Genomic DNA, 17,349 nt, shown 5'->3' on the forward strand with positions numbered 1-17,349 from the left:
ACACTACTTTCACCTCAAACATCATATTGCTCATATCAGACGTGTATTCAATCAAAAACGACGACAGGCCTGGAAAACTTTTATATCCTCTTTCCATAACCATATTTCTGCATCTCAATTATGGAATGCTATCCGTGCTCTCACCCGGGCTTCCACTCACGTCCCACGCCCTCAAATCCCGCCGAATATTCTAAATGACTTTCTAAGGTTCCTCACTCCAGATCATGCACTTCCACCTTATACCTCAGCTATCTCTGCTTCCACTAGTCAGTGTTCAGTCCTTTCTCGTCCCATCACTCTCCCTGAGCTCACGTCCGTTCTTAACTCCTGCAAATCATCCACTCCAGGTCCTGATTATATCTCATATGCTATGTTACAACAGTTGCCGACCAAAGCCCTACAAGTGCTTGTTCAGTACTTTAATTTTGTGTTACATACTACGACTCCTCCTCCCGAATGGAACACTTTTTTCTTAGTCCCTGTTCCAAAGCCTCGTCGTCCAATGACCTCCCCTCACAATATTAGGGGAATAATTTTGCCATCTTGTATACGCAAACTATTTCTTAAACTCACGCTTCAAACGTTTCTCTGGTACTTAGAATATTATTCCCTTCTTCCCAAGTATCAGTATGCTTACTGTAAAGGTCGAAATGCTCAGGATGCGATCAATATGCTAATAATAGACATATTATTAGCTAAATCTAGAAAAGAACACACTATTGCTCTCTTCCTCGATATACGAGGTGCCTTTGATTCCGTCCCCCTGAATATGTTATGGGATGTGTTAGCACAGAAAGGCATCCCAACCACTTTCATAACTCTTCCACGTCATCTGTTAACGTCTCGCACTCTAATCTTCAAACCTCCTCTCACTACACCATCCCCTCGTCAAGCTACTGTCGGCGTCCCTCAAGGTGATATATTCAGTGGAATACTGTTTGCTTTATATTTATCCGGTCTCGAGCAACTTGCCCTCCAATCTGCCAGAATTCTTATGTATGCCGACGACATAGTTCTCTACTTTTCCCATAAAGAGATCGATGTTGCTCGCGAATGCATAACACGGCTGCTAATTCACGTGCAATCCTGGTTACACACTCATGGGTTCTCTTTATCATCCGATAAATGCTCTGCCGTAATCTTTACTACCAAGCGGGTTTACAACTCCGAGCCTTTACTGTTCGATACTTATGAAATTCCCATACGTTCGCACCATAAATATCTTGGCATTATACTTGATCGTAAATTACAATTTTCCCAACATATACAACACCTACGCAACTGTACTGCCACGTATATTAACCTCCTAAAAGCCCTTACAGGTCGTTCCTGGGGAGCTGATCCTGCTACAGCAAAATTAGTCTACTGCTCCACCATCGGTGCTCGTTTCGACTACTGTGCACATATAATTGATCTTGCATCACCCTCCGCCCTTCAATCCCTCAATACAACTCAAAATCAAGCACTACGAGTTTCTTTTGGTGCGTTGTCTACCACTCCTACTAATGCCTTATTAGTTGAAACTGGTGACCCTCCTCTTCTCCTTCGACGCTGATTTCTAGCATCTAAGTATCTCCTCAAACGACTTATAGTGCTCTCCAATAACCTTATACCCAAACTACAATTACTCGCTCAATCATTCTCATCACCTATCACACATCCTTGCCGAGCCCCTGCCTTAATTTGGGTATTTGAGTTTGTCTCCCCATTTAAACATACTATTATTCGTAGTCATGTGCTACCATACTATTCTGTGGCATACGACGTGATTCAATATACTCCTACTGTTATTCATTCTAAAGAATCTTCTTTTGCTATGCTCCCTTACCGGCTTTCATTTTTTCCTCTCCATTCTAAAAAAGTTCGCATTTCATCCACTAATGCCTGTCCCAATTTTTATACTGATGGATCCAAAAATTCTTGTGGTGTCGGCGCTGCTTTTTATTACGAACAGACTCAGTATGCTGAATTGTTTTACTTATCGTCCCACTTTTCTATTTTTTCTGCTGAACTCCTTGCCATACGACAAACATTACTATACATAAAAAATTCATCCATACAATCTGCTAATGTATTCACTGACTCTCTCTCCGTGCTCCAAACACTAAAATCTAACAAGTTTACGCTGAAGTGGTATGTGTATAATGTCAAACATATCCTCTTCAATTTACACCAATTAGGTGTCCAAGTAACCCTTATTTGGATACCTGCACATAAGAACATACCAGGCAATGAACGAGCCGATCGATTAGCGAAAGAGGCTTCCCTATTATCTACAACCCCAGCTACATTTTCTGTTCCAGCCACAGATTTCATATCTCTCCTCAAATCACAACAACGACAATTATGGTAAAACACATGGATAACATCTGCATGTCAGAAGGGCAAATTCTATCATAGTCTCCAACCCATCTTACCTACTACTTTCTGGTATCAACACGCCACCTACACTCGTCGTCATATCATCAATATCATACGTCTTCGCTTTAATCATTCCCTCACACCTCTATATAACTTTCGATTTCGCTTACAACAGCATCCCCTATGTCACTGTGGATCTGTAGATGCTGATATCAATCATCTCTTTTTTCAATGCCCATTATACAACTCTCCTCGCCGATGCCGGTACTCCAGCTTAATACAATACAATTATCCACTCCCCACGTTAATTGCATGTCTCGTATACAAGCCCTCTCCCACAATCATACGTATCTTAAATCGGTTCTTAGTTCACTCTAATATACAACTCTAACCCCACTTTCCCACAATACATTGACACTACTTACATATTTCATCATCTTCTCATTTGCCTTACGCCCTCCCTAACGCCTCTTCTTTAACCAAGACACATAGCTATCGTTTATTCTCATCTCCCCCTCCACCGATCGCGTGTACATTGATGTTCATATCAACACACTGTCGCCCCTCTTAATCTTTTGTTTACGATTTCAATGACATTTTGAGCTCTCTCCATCCCCCATATACGTTGCTCAGATATTTCTTTCCATCTGTCCAAAGTCCCACACTCTCACATATACCCACCCCTCCGTCGTTCCACTGCCGTCTCCTGCTTATCCCTTATATGTTGGCCCGGTGTGTATGTTTTGTAGAAGTCGCTGAGATCGGCCACTCTAGCGTGAAGATTAGTATACCTTGTGTCCCTGTGCTTTTCCTATATCTCCTAGTCTTCTATACATATTTCCTCACTCTCAGTTGTGACTTCTTCAAGTGCTTTGAAACCACTTTTTGAGTCCGCTGCATGGTCTACTTCCCTCAATCTTCAAGTACTTCGTACTCAGAACAAATTGTGAACTGCATTGGTGTACTACTTTATTTGAATTGTGTCCGCGTGTAGAACTAGTACAAATATAATACAGTATTGTGACTGGGTGAAATAACGAGCCCAACTCAACTTCACGAACAGAGCAGTACCCTTTGGAGTTAACAATAACATTATGAATTTAAGTGTGATTAAAATCCCATAATGTGTGATGCGTGTGAATAACAAGTCTTATCGAACAAACACGAGACGGTAATACATATATACAGCGACTGGGTAATAGTACAATCAAACCCAAACAAACCTATCAGTAAAAAGAAGATTATGCTCTCATTCAACTCGCATACGCATCTTCCTATACTGTACATAACTGTACACAAGACGTCAAGTTGTCATCAAGCAACCCTAGTGTTCCTACAAGTGTTGAACAAATCAAATCATCGCGAGTGAAATTCAAAGTCTGTTCTCTTGAAGATAGGCGATGACAAGTGTAGTGACGGGCTATTCAGCAGCGGTCAAGAAATTCCTATAAAGAAGAAAATAAATGTTCAAATCGCAACGTCCGCGCTACATTGACTTGTGTTCGAAGGGATGCCATGTGTTAGGCGGATTTTAATAAGAAATTATATGGCTTAATTCATATCCGGTGGCATTTTAAATTTCATTACCGCTCATTTGATAAGTTCGCTCTGGCGGTCTTGTTGTGAGAACCTGGCATTGACCAATGGCAACGACTGTTTACGTCCTTTCAACCAATGGGATTTGAAGCGAAGTGTTGTCACGAGTTTTTATGTAAGGCGTCTAGTGTGAAACGGTTGTTGTGGTATGTTTCGTCTGGTTTGTTGTTTGTTGTTTTCGAACGATTATATTTACTTACTTTGTCTGTGAACCTGCTTGTGGAAATTTGGAACTTTTATTTTTCAGGGTAACTATACTGTATGAATCTACAGTTCTTTCGTTATAATTGGTGTTCGTTTAATGGAGTGATTTTTGTTGAGTAATCCGATAGGACGCGTTCGTTTGGATTTTGAGTCAAATATTGGGTATTACATATTGCTTATTTGAAACTTTTTCTCATGTTATCACACTCACAGTTTAACGTGTTCGTAAGAAGTGCCAGTTTCTACAAGATTGAGCTCATTCCATTTTAGATTCTGTTTGCTTGAGCCGGCGGTGGCGTGCCTATATAATAAAAATTTGCTAACACAAGAAAATAGAATACTAGTCATTGCAAAAATATAAGAACTTCGTACTCTAGTCCAAGTACTGAGTGTTTGGGGAATGATGCATCTGTATGAACTTTCTAAGGGTACGATTGTGTATCTCGTAGTTCTGTGGTAATATTAATCGTCAGGTGAATTTTACTGGACCATGTAAGTCCTAGTTATTAACCCACGTACTTAACTCCGAGCCTTGTATCCTATTCTATTCAACAAAACTAGTGAGTCAAGTGTTGAATATAAGGCACTTATTTTACAAAAATTGCTTACTACCTATATAAATGCCTTCACATCAAGAACTCAAGCGATATCCACTTAAGTTGAGAACATGTTATAAATTATACTCTTACATGTAAATTAAGGGTTAGAATAAACGGTAAAATTCCAGCCCTCTGGACAAGATATTTCTAACATTACAAATAAGTGGATATGAATGAAATCTTACCTGGAATGCATCTCAGAGAGGTGTGTTCGTAGCGATGTCCAGGAACCCACCATCCCACCCCCAGAAATACATTTACTTTCATAACCTAATGAAGAGTATTACACGCCATTTTCATTGCTGAAGTTGCTACTTGTATTCCTATTGGCGAACGTAAAGTAGCACATGATCTCATTCCCGTCAATTATGATAATCATAATCCGTTGCCAACCCGAGCACAATAAAAGCGCCCCTTTGCTTGTCCCTATATCACAGGTCTTGTCCAGATCCCATCGTAACCGTCCGGACGGCAAGAACCAATCCAGACCAATGTTCTTGTCCAGGTCCTATCCTAACTGTCGACACAGCAAGAACCAGTCCAGACCAATCGTGTTTCCACACGAAACTAGCGGTTTAAGGCCGCTTCGTGGCTTCTAACCTGACGCCCCCAGACCCCCATTGCTTTTCACTATATCACTGGTCTTGTCCAGGTCCTATCCTAACCATCCACACAGCAATAACCAGTCCAGATCAATGGTGTAACAATAACCACCACCAATCGAAGCACCACTCACTCATTGGCTCCTAAGTAGAAAGGTTGGAGGCATTGAACACCGCTTGACAATATCTTTCCCGAGAAGGTAGCGAGCGCATAAGCAAATGCCAGTCGTTCCACACGTGTGAAAGTCTTGTCTCCAAGTATTGATAAGCAAGGGAAGCAATGGTAAATTAGTAATGTGAATGAGTAAATCATGATGTGTGAGGGTTAAATCACAGTAATGTGGGTAGAGTGCGATTACTATCTAATTGTACAAACCTGTGCTAAGTCACGAGCTTTGAGGGGGAAGGAAGGTGGTACACGGGGTAACTACTGCTATGCTACCGGGTGTGAAATAAAGACTTGTCGCACTAATGTAGTCGCCAGCTGGCCTGCTTACAATAGAAGGAATAGCATGGGCGAGGGCAGTCAGTTGCCAAGAGCTGACGTGAACACCTCTGTAGCAACTAGGCAAGTGAATATTGCTCCCCTCTTATTCACGTTGCAGCAATTGGGCTTGTCCGCATACAAAACTTGTTTAGTGTGCAAGTAATGTTTTATGCCATCAGATAGTAATTCTGCTGCACCTTAGGCAGTAGACGTAAAATAATCTTTCAGATCCTGTATTATGCATATTAATTTTTCTACCTTTTTTGCCATCCCACTTATATTTCAGTATATTGGAAAAAAATATTTGCAATAATTGTTGTTCTGGTGGGACAAATAATATACTGCTGAGTAGGCTGTGAGCTTAGAATGTGTTGCCATGAAGTTCAGCTATGAATGTTTAAAACTGTTAAAACTAGTTTGTGGATGAGTTTTTGGCAGATGTCAACCATTTTTTTTGCTGCAACCTGTATCAAATTTCTGGGCTTATGAAGTTTACAAGGTTTTACAACATTTTTTCTCTGGTTCCCTCTTTCACTTTTAGTACAGGAATACTCAATCTCTCTTCGCTCTGGACAAATTCTTATTCTTTGATTTGTTGCTTGAATTGGTTTAAATGGAATAAGCTAAATGGGGCAGTATTAGCAGGTAAATTAATGAGTCTTTATTCTATTTAAATTTGCTGCATGTCTCAAAATGTTTGTGTGGTTTGTGTCTGTGAATAAGTAGAATAAGAAATTTGGTAGGTTCTCTTTAATAAATTTTTTGAATGTCTTGCGTTTTACATCTCACTACTTTTATTGCCTTTATGGACTTTGGAAATACCGAGGTAGTGGACATTTGTCCTACGGGAGATATTTTACTTGCCAGTTAATCAACTGACATGAGGCTGGTGTATTTGACCCCCTTCATATATCAGCGGGCTGAGCTGGATTGTTGTTTTGAAATTTTTGCAGTTGATTTCAGTATTTAAAATTATCTTGAATCCCGGGAGCTCCTGGTTTAGGGAGTGGATCTTTGACCTCCATCCAATTCTTGCACCTGCCTGGAGACGTGAGATACCTGTCACTTAACTCTTCATCCCAATGCACTTTGATGCTTCATATAGGCATTATTTTCAATCTTGAATAAAACATGATAAAAAGTACAGTAAAACCTTTGATATTTGGATTAATGTGGTGCTGGGTGGTCCGGATGACAAAAAATCCGGATATTGAGTAGCATTAAAAAACAGCTAAATTCATACACAGACTCTATAAAGTTTTATTTTGTAAGAATTTCAGTCTATAATAGTAATAATAATAATAATAATAATAATAATAATAATAGCCTAATAATAATTTTACACACTATGTATTCAAATCGTAGTATTGTATTTAAATACAGTATACAACTTAAGTACGTACTGGTACAAATTTATAAACCAATAGCAATGTAATTGCATGTTTCTTTTACTCATTTTTTTTAAGAAGCTTATTTGTAGACTGTTTTACTCACTGCTGTCTTTTTTTTTTTTCTGACCATGCATAGGCCTATTTGTAACACTAATTACAATGACACAAACTTTGTACTTTAACTTTAGCCAGAAAATCACCACCACATTAAAAATAAATATGCTGTAATACTTATGACTAACATGGATTAAGGCATTACAGAAGGGGCATGATATTGCTGAATGCAATCCCAGTGTGCACTTCCTCCCTACTCTACAGGCCCAAAAATATGAACTCGTCATTTGCATTTAACCCTCCAGAACACGTGTGGGGTAGTGTTACGTCAGTACACGTGCGCATTAAAAAAGACCGCAATTTATGTTTCACGGTATTATGGTACCATTAAATGGGGTAACATTGGATATTCAGGGTAACCTTGGACACAATGCAGATCTTCTTTGTTTTGTTTCTCTAGTCTCTGATTCACAATAGCAAAAGATACTTTTAGGTTTGCCGTGGTGCTAGGAACACAAATACTGAATTTACATCACCTCCTGTTGTGTTCAGTTGTTAATGTTTTGGAGGTACAGAAGGATGCAGCTTTGTTTCTGCTGTTATTGAAGGATATGCCAAACTTTCTATACTATCTTCCCAGTATAGCTTAGAATTATTTGTTTTATGCTACAGATACATTGTTGATATGTTTAAGATAAATTTGCTACAGTAATGAAATTTATGCAAACATTGGGTTTCCTAATAATGGAAGCTCACTTTTTCGGAGGTAACTTTGGACGGTTACCACAAATAAATCTTACAGCCTTAATGCTATTTTGAATTATTGTTTTACTCTTTGCAGTATTGTTAATTACCATGTTAGCAGATAATTTTGTGTGACCTCTATTTTCCTGCATTTTTGGACCAGCTTGTGTCCAGATTACACGAAGGACGAGATTCTACAGATTAAAAAATCCGGAATACATCCTCTTGATGAAGAATGTGCTCAAGCAGATTGCAGAAGAGAGGACCGGTAATGGTACCACAGAGCCTCAAAGTTCTGTTTCCTCTGCTGTGGCAGACATTCTGGGAAAGTTGCATTGTGAGACTCCAACAAGGAAGAATGATAAAAAGAAAATTAATGTCCAGCCTGGAAAAAGTATTACCAGTGAGAACTGCTACCACCAGTAAGCCTGCCAAGAGAAGAAGATTGACACCTCCACCAAGTGCTGCTAGCAAAGATGCTCAGTCTAAACAGTGCACTTGTACATCCACACTGAAAACATCCTCCAGTAATCTTGATTTATTGTGTGTGGTTTAAGTGATTTATTATCAAGCATATGATTTTTGAGGGTTCGTTGAAAATTTAAAATGTATTTTGTAGTTTACCTTCCTGACATCTTTCTCTATACTAGCATCTCCGAAATTATCCCAGAGAGTGTATACAGGCAGTTAGCATGTGTTTTATGCCCATGTCCAATGTTACCCCTAATGACAGTAGCATTTGTTTTAATCATATTAATGTTTTATTTTTTGTTTCTATATTTATTTTCTTGTAAGTAAGGTACATAGCCATTTATTTATATTCACGTACATAAAATTAATCACCAATGAAGAAACACTTATGCCACAAAAGTTATCACATCTGTAGTTGAACTCATATATATTCTTTTTCACCTAAGATAGCATTAATATATACTGCCTGACAAAAAAGTTAAGCATCCAGAAGGAGTGGTCCAGTATTATCCCATTTTGGTGTACATGCATACCATTGATGTGTGAGTAAATGATTAGATTGACATGTATCTGTAATGTGTAGAACGGAGTGCATTTGTGATGGCACCGTCCTGTTGTTGATATGTTACCAGTCAGCTGCTGTGAGTCAGACAGTTAAGCAAGACATGCAGAGAAGACTACGTACAGTATGAAGCACCCGTTATGTCTCGCAGATGCGTTAGACTATCTACCAATTGACAGCATTTTTTGACAGAGGCCGCATTGTGGGACTGCATGAGGCTGTTGGTCGTATCGTGCAATTGCCAGACATGTGGGCCATTCAGTTGTCACAGTGGCCCGAGATTAAACTCAATCGATACATGAGGGCACCCAATCACGTCGTGCAGGTTCAGGTCGACCAGGAAACACCATCCCGAGGAAGGACCGTCGTATGGTCTGCCAAGCATTGCAGGATCCCATAACTTCGGCACCCACCATCTGCGAACATGTACTGGAGACTCTACAACATCCTGTGAGTTCCCGCACAGTTTCTCGACTAACATCTGCCGGATTGGGGTCCTACCGCCCCATGCGTCGGATGCCATTGACACTAGAACACCAACGCCTGCGTTTGGAGTGGTGTCTTGACCAGGAGGCGTGGACAGAGGACGACTGGCATCGCGTCATGTTCAGTGATGAGTCCCGCTTGTCCATAACCTCCGATGACCATCGTGTGCGGGTTTGGCGGCGTCGGGCAGATCCTGCCCATATTATGGAAAGAGACACGGGTGTAATCCCTGGCATCATGGTGAGGGGAGCCATAGGATATGCGTTGAGGTCACGTCTAATAGTGCTTTGGCAAACTTTGACGGCACAACGATACGTCACAGACATTCTGTCTCTGCACTTCCTACCCCTTATGGCACAGAACCCTGGGACAGTGTTCCAACAAGATAATGCACGTCCACACACAGCACGTGTGTCTACGGACTGCTTAGAGCATGTTGAGGTCCTCCCATGGCCAGCAAGATCCCCGGACCTCTCCATCATTGAACATGTGTGGGATGACATTGGAAGAGGACTCCGTCCCAGTACCAACCAGTGCGATCTGGAGGGACGGCTCCAACAACTGTGGACGAACTTGCCTCGGGAGAGAATCCAAAGGCTGTTTGACACCATTCTGAACCACATAAGGGCATGCATTGTGTCCGGAGGGTGGCGGGGGGTGCGACACCATACTGACCTGGTGCCAACGGCCTTGTCCCTTTCACCCCATATTGTAATTAGTTCAATAAAGGCACATTGTCTTTCAGCATATGTAGTTTCATTCACAATCAACTACTCCTTCTGAGTGCTTAACTTCTTTTTATCAGGCAGTGTAGATGCTGTAATTACAGAAAACTTAGAAAAGTAGATATGTACAGTAAAGCCTGGTCCATTCCATTTCTTCAGCTACAGAATGCAAATACACAGTAAATTGTAACAAATACTCTCTGTTTGTGCCCTTTATAATTCAAGTCTGTTTCGTAGCAGAGACACCCTCTCAGTTTTTACTAATTATAAGTCATCGTCATCATTTTTTTCTCTTCCAAACTGCAGTCTTTACAAGTGAAGACAGTATGTTCCCAGCAGATAAAGTGTGAACATATTGCGCAAGTAGTCTTCATTTTCCTGTTCTTGGTTTTTTCACAAAAGTTTCATCTTCCAGGGTATTGGGGCCTTTCTTCAGGTCACTTCTCAATGAGCTGTGATCAAAGTCCTAAAGTCTCTGCTTCATTCCCCAGGGGATGCAATCTAGATTGAGGCAATATTGTACATATTCGTTGCACAGTTCAATGAAAGGGTTTTCAGAAATGTATGTCTACTCATATCACACTTTGCTTGCAGAATGATAAAGCTGTTAATCCCTCATATATTTAGAAGTGTGTAGACCAGGGCTAGAGGCCACTGGCGACATATGCATGAAACAGAATATGCACTTTTTAGCTTATCAACCACATCCACTCTTCCCTTTGTGCGATTATAAAAAGTTAGCATTTCTGCGTTTGGAGCATCACCAGATTCTTCGTCAATCTCATCGTTGGTGCATTAGTTCACAACACCAAAACCACCTTGTTCTTCCTGGGCACATATGATATCAGAGTTGGTACATTTCCAAAACCAAACAAACTGCTTTGAGGTGTGTCTATGGCTTGTACAAAGAGGGGAGGAATTTCCCTTTTTTTTTTTTTTAAAAGAACCCACCATAGATAGCATACTATGGGCTAATGGTATAGACATACAGTATACCAATTATCCATAGTTACGTTTGACCCGATCCAGAAATTGGCTGAATAAGCCTTTCAACCACATCCTTGCCATTATTCCTCACTTTATAGGGACCTTCTTGTGGTTTCCCGGCATATATTTCCATATTCTGCGTCTACAATGTTCTGGAATCTGTTAGGGCGAATATTTTCAGGCCATATTTTGCGGGCTTCTTAGCAGTGTATTGGCAGAAGGGACATTTATCACAGAACGCAGCCAACATTTCATTGATTGTTACATATTCACTCAAAGAATAGTTCGTTTTGCAATGGTCAATAGAATCCTTGAATATTTCCCTGATATCTGCAAGTCTATCAACACTGTCTTCCTCTTCTATGAGTAATAGAGTCAAACCGTAAAGCTTGGTGTGAAAACTGATATCTATTTAAGCCCATAGTGGTGCGGAAAACCTCAACCCCACTTCCGTCTCGTGCCCATTAATCTCTTAAGTTCTGATGCGATGATTTCATTACCCCAGCTAAATAAAGTAAACCAATCACAGCTTTGACTTCAATTATGTTTGTGCTTGAAACATCACTTGGTCTACTGTTGTTTCCCTGTTGTTTTTTGATCCAAATATTTGTATAATTTACCATTTTATCCCGCATACTGCCAGGAAAAAAATAATTTCCATGCTTCTATAGGAGATGCAGCACCTTGAGCCATACATTTCAGGCCAGGAATGTGTGTTACGATGTTGTTTCTCCTCACTCGGCCCCGATAAACGCTGCAGTGTTTGTTCCTTTTAGATTGCAAGTCTCTTCCAGTATACTCAGGTGGGCGAGGAGGGAGTACAAGTCTGATACAGTTATCCTTAGTTCCATCTTCTTCTTAAGTATCAGCCGAACCTTCCGTGTCCATGTCGTGTTCACTCTCTTCTGTGTCATTATTGGCATTGTCTTCCTCAAGTTCTGAAGATAACTTTTCACTCTGATCTTCATTGTCTTTGTGATAAAATTTCTTTCTGGCAGCACTTTTTTCTCTCAGTAATGCTTCATTTTGTCTATATTCCTTTTCAACACTATGAAGCAAGTTATTTATCCTTTTCACTTCTTCTGGATCCATTTCAGGGTACAACCACATGTAATATAGGAGTGCAAAAGTCACAACCCAGCTGACCGTCACAACGGAGCACACTATTACATGGTGGAAAGCACCGCACAGTAACTAAAATATGCCCAGAGCCAGCAGACAGCGAACTAAAGGTTAAGTGTTGTAATAGACCTTAAGGGAGAGGTCCAAACTAAGATAAGGTGGAAGGGAAAACTGGTCAGAAAACTACTCACTGGACTGAAACAAAAAGAACAAATCTGCAGTCGAAAAGCCACGTTGTGGGTACTGGAGTGTTAAATAATCTCCGGAAATCAGGCTGCATATCGGAGGGTTTGGAAATCAGAGGGCCGGATTCTTTATTCTCACACCATCACTGAGCGATCAATGGAATGAAGTTCATTATATTGAAATGCCATCTAAACATGGAGAGCGTGTTGCACTGTGCAATGGGGGATGGTGCTCTCTTTTTATCGGCTATCTCACTTCCTCGGAAAGTGCTACTACCTGATCAAAATTAAAGTTCCTACAGGGAAACCTTAATTTATTTCTTTCAGTTGAGCATGTTAAATAGGTATATTCATGGTACTCAATCATAAAAGTAATGAGTGTTTCACCCCAGTGCGTCATCATCTATTGGATCCAGGACACTGGCCAGCTAGTACACTGTTGTGAAACTGCTGCAAAACATCCTGGGAAAAGCCCAATGCAGTGACATTGTGCTAGTGGAATTATGTCTATCCGCTTGCTACGTATGTTTTGCTTTTCTGATGAAGAATGAAGTTCCGTTTCTTCTGATCAGGATGATCATCATTTCCCCTTTTCCAGCTAATAATAATGTTATTTGATTTACGTCCCACTAACTACATTTAAAGTTTTCAGAGACGCTGAGGTGCCAGAATTTAGTCCCGCAGGGGTTCTTTTACGTGCCAGTAAATTTACCGACACGAGGCTGATGTATTTGAGCACCTTCAAGTACCACCGGACTGTGCCAGGATCAAACCTGCCAAGTTGGGGTCAGAAAGCCAGCGTCTCAACCGTCTGAACCACTCAGCCCAGCCTTTTCTAGCTGAGACCGTCTTTGGATGAATATGGTTCCTCTCCACTTCGTCCTGTGTCTCCACCATTCCTCATCCAACACCGTGTTCCAGTCCAGGTTCCCTTTTCTTATTCTGTTCTTCACAGAGTCCATCCATTACAAGACGTTGAGAATCATTCCGTATTGATGGTTTTTACTTTACAAAGGAAAATATTAAATGGATCCTCCTAATTCAATACAAAACATAATTTCATCATTAGATGGAGCAATACAATTCAAACATGTTTTGACTTGTTTGAGCCATCTTTAGCGAAAGTAATCTATATAATACAGGCTAAAAACATAATGAAGGAACAAATGAAAAACAAAAGAGACAGACGGAAATAAAAACATTAACAATATGCAATGTTTACATCACTAGATGAAGTAATAAATAACTTGCTGAGACAAATTCAGTGAAAAAAGGGTAATATAAAACGTAATTGAATCCAAAAATGTGCTAAACTAAGAAGAAAAGAAAGGAAAATAAATGATACAGACGGAAACGAAACAATAAGTGCTAATAGTGAGGTTGCGGACCTCTTAGACTAAACATTTTTTAGTTTGATAATTCAAAAACAGGACGAAATCACTTTGTTGAAAATTCAGGCTGACAGTCTGTCTTTGTAGAAAGACCATCCTACGATTGGCTAGGAGGGGAGCGAAAAAACTTGAGAAAACAAGTTTGAGAGGAGACAATGTGCCAGGTGAAATGTATGTGATAAGTGATGGAAAAACGTCAATGAATTTAAAATTTTAGAATAGCATTTTCAGTTTCTTCTCAATTTAGCAGTCCCGTTCTCATTTTTCTGTCACACTTATGAAAAGTTCAAATATTCCTCCTACATTGTACAACTCTTACAAATATGTATCATAACGTAAGATGGATTTACTAGCTGAGTCAGCCACAGATACACTGATTCTTGTCACTATTTGAATTGTTGTTGCTATTTAAGTGTATGCCCATTAAAAATCAACTATCTTATCGTCAAATTTAAATCTTGTTGATATTAAAATCCTTTCTAGGAAGCACAATATAGGAGGAATATTTTAACTTTTCATGAGGTTTTAAAGTGTTCTAGTATGTGTGAATGTGTTACATTCATAATCATCATCATCATTTCTTCGCTCCAGCAAGCCGGGTGCAGTTGTGTACGAGCCTCCTCCAGTTTGTTCTATCCATCCACAGATGCTGCTCATATGTGCGACACCAGTTCAGATCTCTAATTTCCAGATCCTTCATTATCTGTTTTTCCCAAACATCACAAGGTCTTCCTCTTGGTCTCTTCCTAGGAACATTGTGTTCAAAGTATGTTCGAGGAGTCCTGTGAGGGTTCATTCTTTTCATATGACCATACCATTACAGTCTCTTCACTTCTAGAGTCTCCAGCAAGCTTCTTTCCAATCCAAGCTGTTGCTGGATATCCACATTCCTTATTCTATCCGTTTTTGTTTTTTTGTATACAAGAATGGAGGAACTTCATTTCTGTTGCCTGAAGACGACTCTTTGTTGGTCCAGTAAGTGTTGCTGTTTCCAGACCATACGTCAATATAGATACTAAATATACGTATTTTGTACAAGCTGATCTTGGAAACTAACGTAAATGTTTCATCCCAAAGTACTTGACGTACAGTGTGATAGAATTTGGAAGCTTTCTGTATTCTGTTACTAATCTCTTGATGTATGGTATGAATGTGTTACATTACAACAGACATTAACAAGAAATGAACAGTGTGTGTATATATATATATATGGTTAGAGTTAATATTATAGATGGGAATGTTTAATATAAAACAGAGTGATGGGATTTGGGGATGATTGATATTGATGTAGCAAGCGCGGGGAGTTAAGGCTCCCGAAACGTACGTGTAAAACATTCTAAAAAAATCAAATATTGATAATATATTGACAGGCCGGAGTAAACAACCACCTGTTGTACATTACTACAGTATATTGTTATGAGTCAATACGGATCAATTAAGGACCGATAAGGGTCAGATTTGTCGAGAGCGAAATAGTCGCCGTAGTTACCGTATCTATATATTCTCGAATAATAATGGTATTGATATACCGCTAATTTTAATGTTGATTTGTGTGAAAGCAATTGTTATCCTCCATTTAGGACAAAAAATACAATTAAATTTCACAGACACAATTCTTTCACTTAACCCATTTTCTTGAATAATTAAAAAATATACAGCAAGAAATTTTTTATGCTTTTAAAGACACTGCAAATCTACAGGCCAATAGCTTTTGTCAGAATGCTTTACAATGTCAATCGGTTCAGCTGTTCTCTCAAACACATTGTAACAAAAATCAGCCTAAAGTTATTTCTTTTGGGTATAATTCTGTAACCATATGTTTTCTTTTTCAGGTTGTTTATAAATCTATTTATTCTAAATTAGTTTTGGCAGACTGAAGAACCGAACAGTTGTAAATTAACCGAGTCAAAACTGAAAAAAGGTGGCTTCAGATATCACAGATTGTTAAAGTAAAGTTAGGGCAGGTTAATAGGTCCTCAGCAGTGGCAATGGACATTTGTCTCTCTTCTACAGTACATGTCATATGATGTATGATTCATAAAATTTAATATCCTAAATTATATATTGTGTCCTGAGGGCAATACTGAAGCTGGTGTTTTTCATGCTGTTCACCATATGGTTAATTAATACTGGGATCATATGGTTTAAATATAATTTTACCTGAAGGATTGAGCAAGATAAAAATGGAGAAAGTGGACCTGGAGTTGAATAATTCTTTATTTGCCAGCTCTTGGGAATTATTTTCAGTAGGCCATACATCTATGCTACAACCAGTGATTTTTGTGATTTAAACCATTCAAAGTATTCATTATTCAAGATAATGTTGTATCTGGCAGTGTGAAATGATCCTGTGTTTTAGTTGGTTGGTAGAACTCTAATTTAAGGCACTCCAGCATATAACACATAACTGTGTGAGTTAATATATAGGTTACCTTAGAATGCTTGTAGAAGAGAGAGGTGTTCATTATGAATGCCAGGGTCCTATTAAGGGTAGATTATACTAAAAAATGTCTTAAAAAAATAAATCTCATAGGAAAGATTGAGGCTTTCTAAACACATACAAAGTTTTATGTAAAAATTCCTCATAGTTTTAGAGATATTTGCATTTTAGTGACAGCTTGCACATTGTGATGGGCGTGGCTACGTAGCAATGGATGCAAACGTACAGCGACAGATGGTTGTGTGGTTTCTCTTTTCGTCAGTTTCTTATATCATTGGCTGCATGGTTAGTATTCACGAAAGCCATGCCTGTATCCTCGGTATAGTGAGTTGTCTTTGAGAGTGGAAAGCTTTGAACTTCTGTTTCCAAGGTTTCTGTTATGTACTCCTTGGCAGTAGTAGCAGTTTGTTTTCAAACTTTCCATGTGCTTCTATTACATTGTGTTGTGAATTGTGATCATAATGCCTAAGAAAGGGAACGTTGCAAGACGGAAAAAGAGGAGATTTGCTGGAAATCACTTTCCTAATGAAGTAAAAAAAAAATGAAATGGCGTATGGCTTTTAGTGCCGGGAGTGTCCGAGGACAAGTTTGGCTCGCCAGGTGCAGGTCTTTTGATTTGACTCCCGTAGGCGACCTGCGCGTCGTGATGAGGATGAAATGATGATGAAGACGACACATACACCCAGCCCCTGTGCCAGAGAAATTAACGAATTAAGGTTAAAATTCCCGACCCTGCCGGGAATCGAACCCGGGACCCCTGTGGCCTAAGGCCAGCACGCTAACCATTTAGCCATGGAGCCGGACTCTAATGAAGTGAGGGGTGATGACAATGTTATTTTTGATGTAACTAGTAGGCCCAGTGCCTCAGCCAGGAAACTTGGGCCGGACATAAGGTCACCTGTCATTGATGCTAAGGATACTGACAGTGTGTCATATAGGTTT

At 39.6% G+C, this 17,349-nt stretch overlaps 1 protein-coding gene across 2 annotated transcripts in view; it reads left to right on the forward strand.

Moving 5' to 3' along the window:
• The first annotated feature begins 3,947 nt into the window (after window positions 1–3,947).
• Window positions 3,948–17,349, forward strand: part of LOC136864608 (delta(14)-sterol reductase TM7SF2) — a 378,438-nt gene continuing 365,036 nt past the window's right edge. Inside the window, exon 1 of one of the 2 annotated variants that reach the window (XM_068225883.1) lies at window positions 3,948–4,103. The gene's annotated coding sequence lies outside the window, so the exon portion shown is untranslated. The other variant, XM_067141843.2, reaches the window with a different exon arrangement.

This window comes from Anabrus simplex, chromosome 2 (genome assembly GCF_040414725.1).
Source record: "Anabrus simplex isolate iqAnaSimp1 chromosome 2, ASM4041472v1, whole genome shotgun sequence".
In the NCBI taxonomy this organism is placed as follows: domain Eukaryota; kingdom Metazoa; phylum Arthropoda; class Insecta; order Orthoptera; family Tettigoniidae; genus Anabrus; species Anabrus simplex.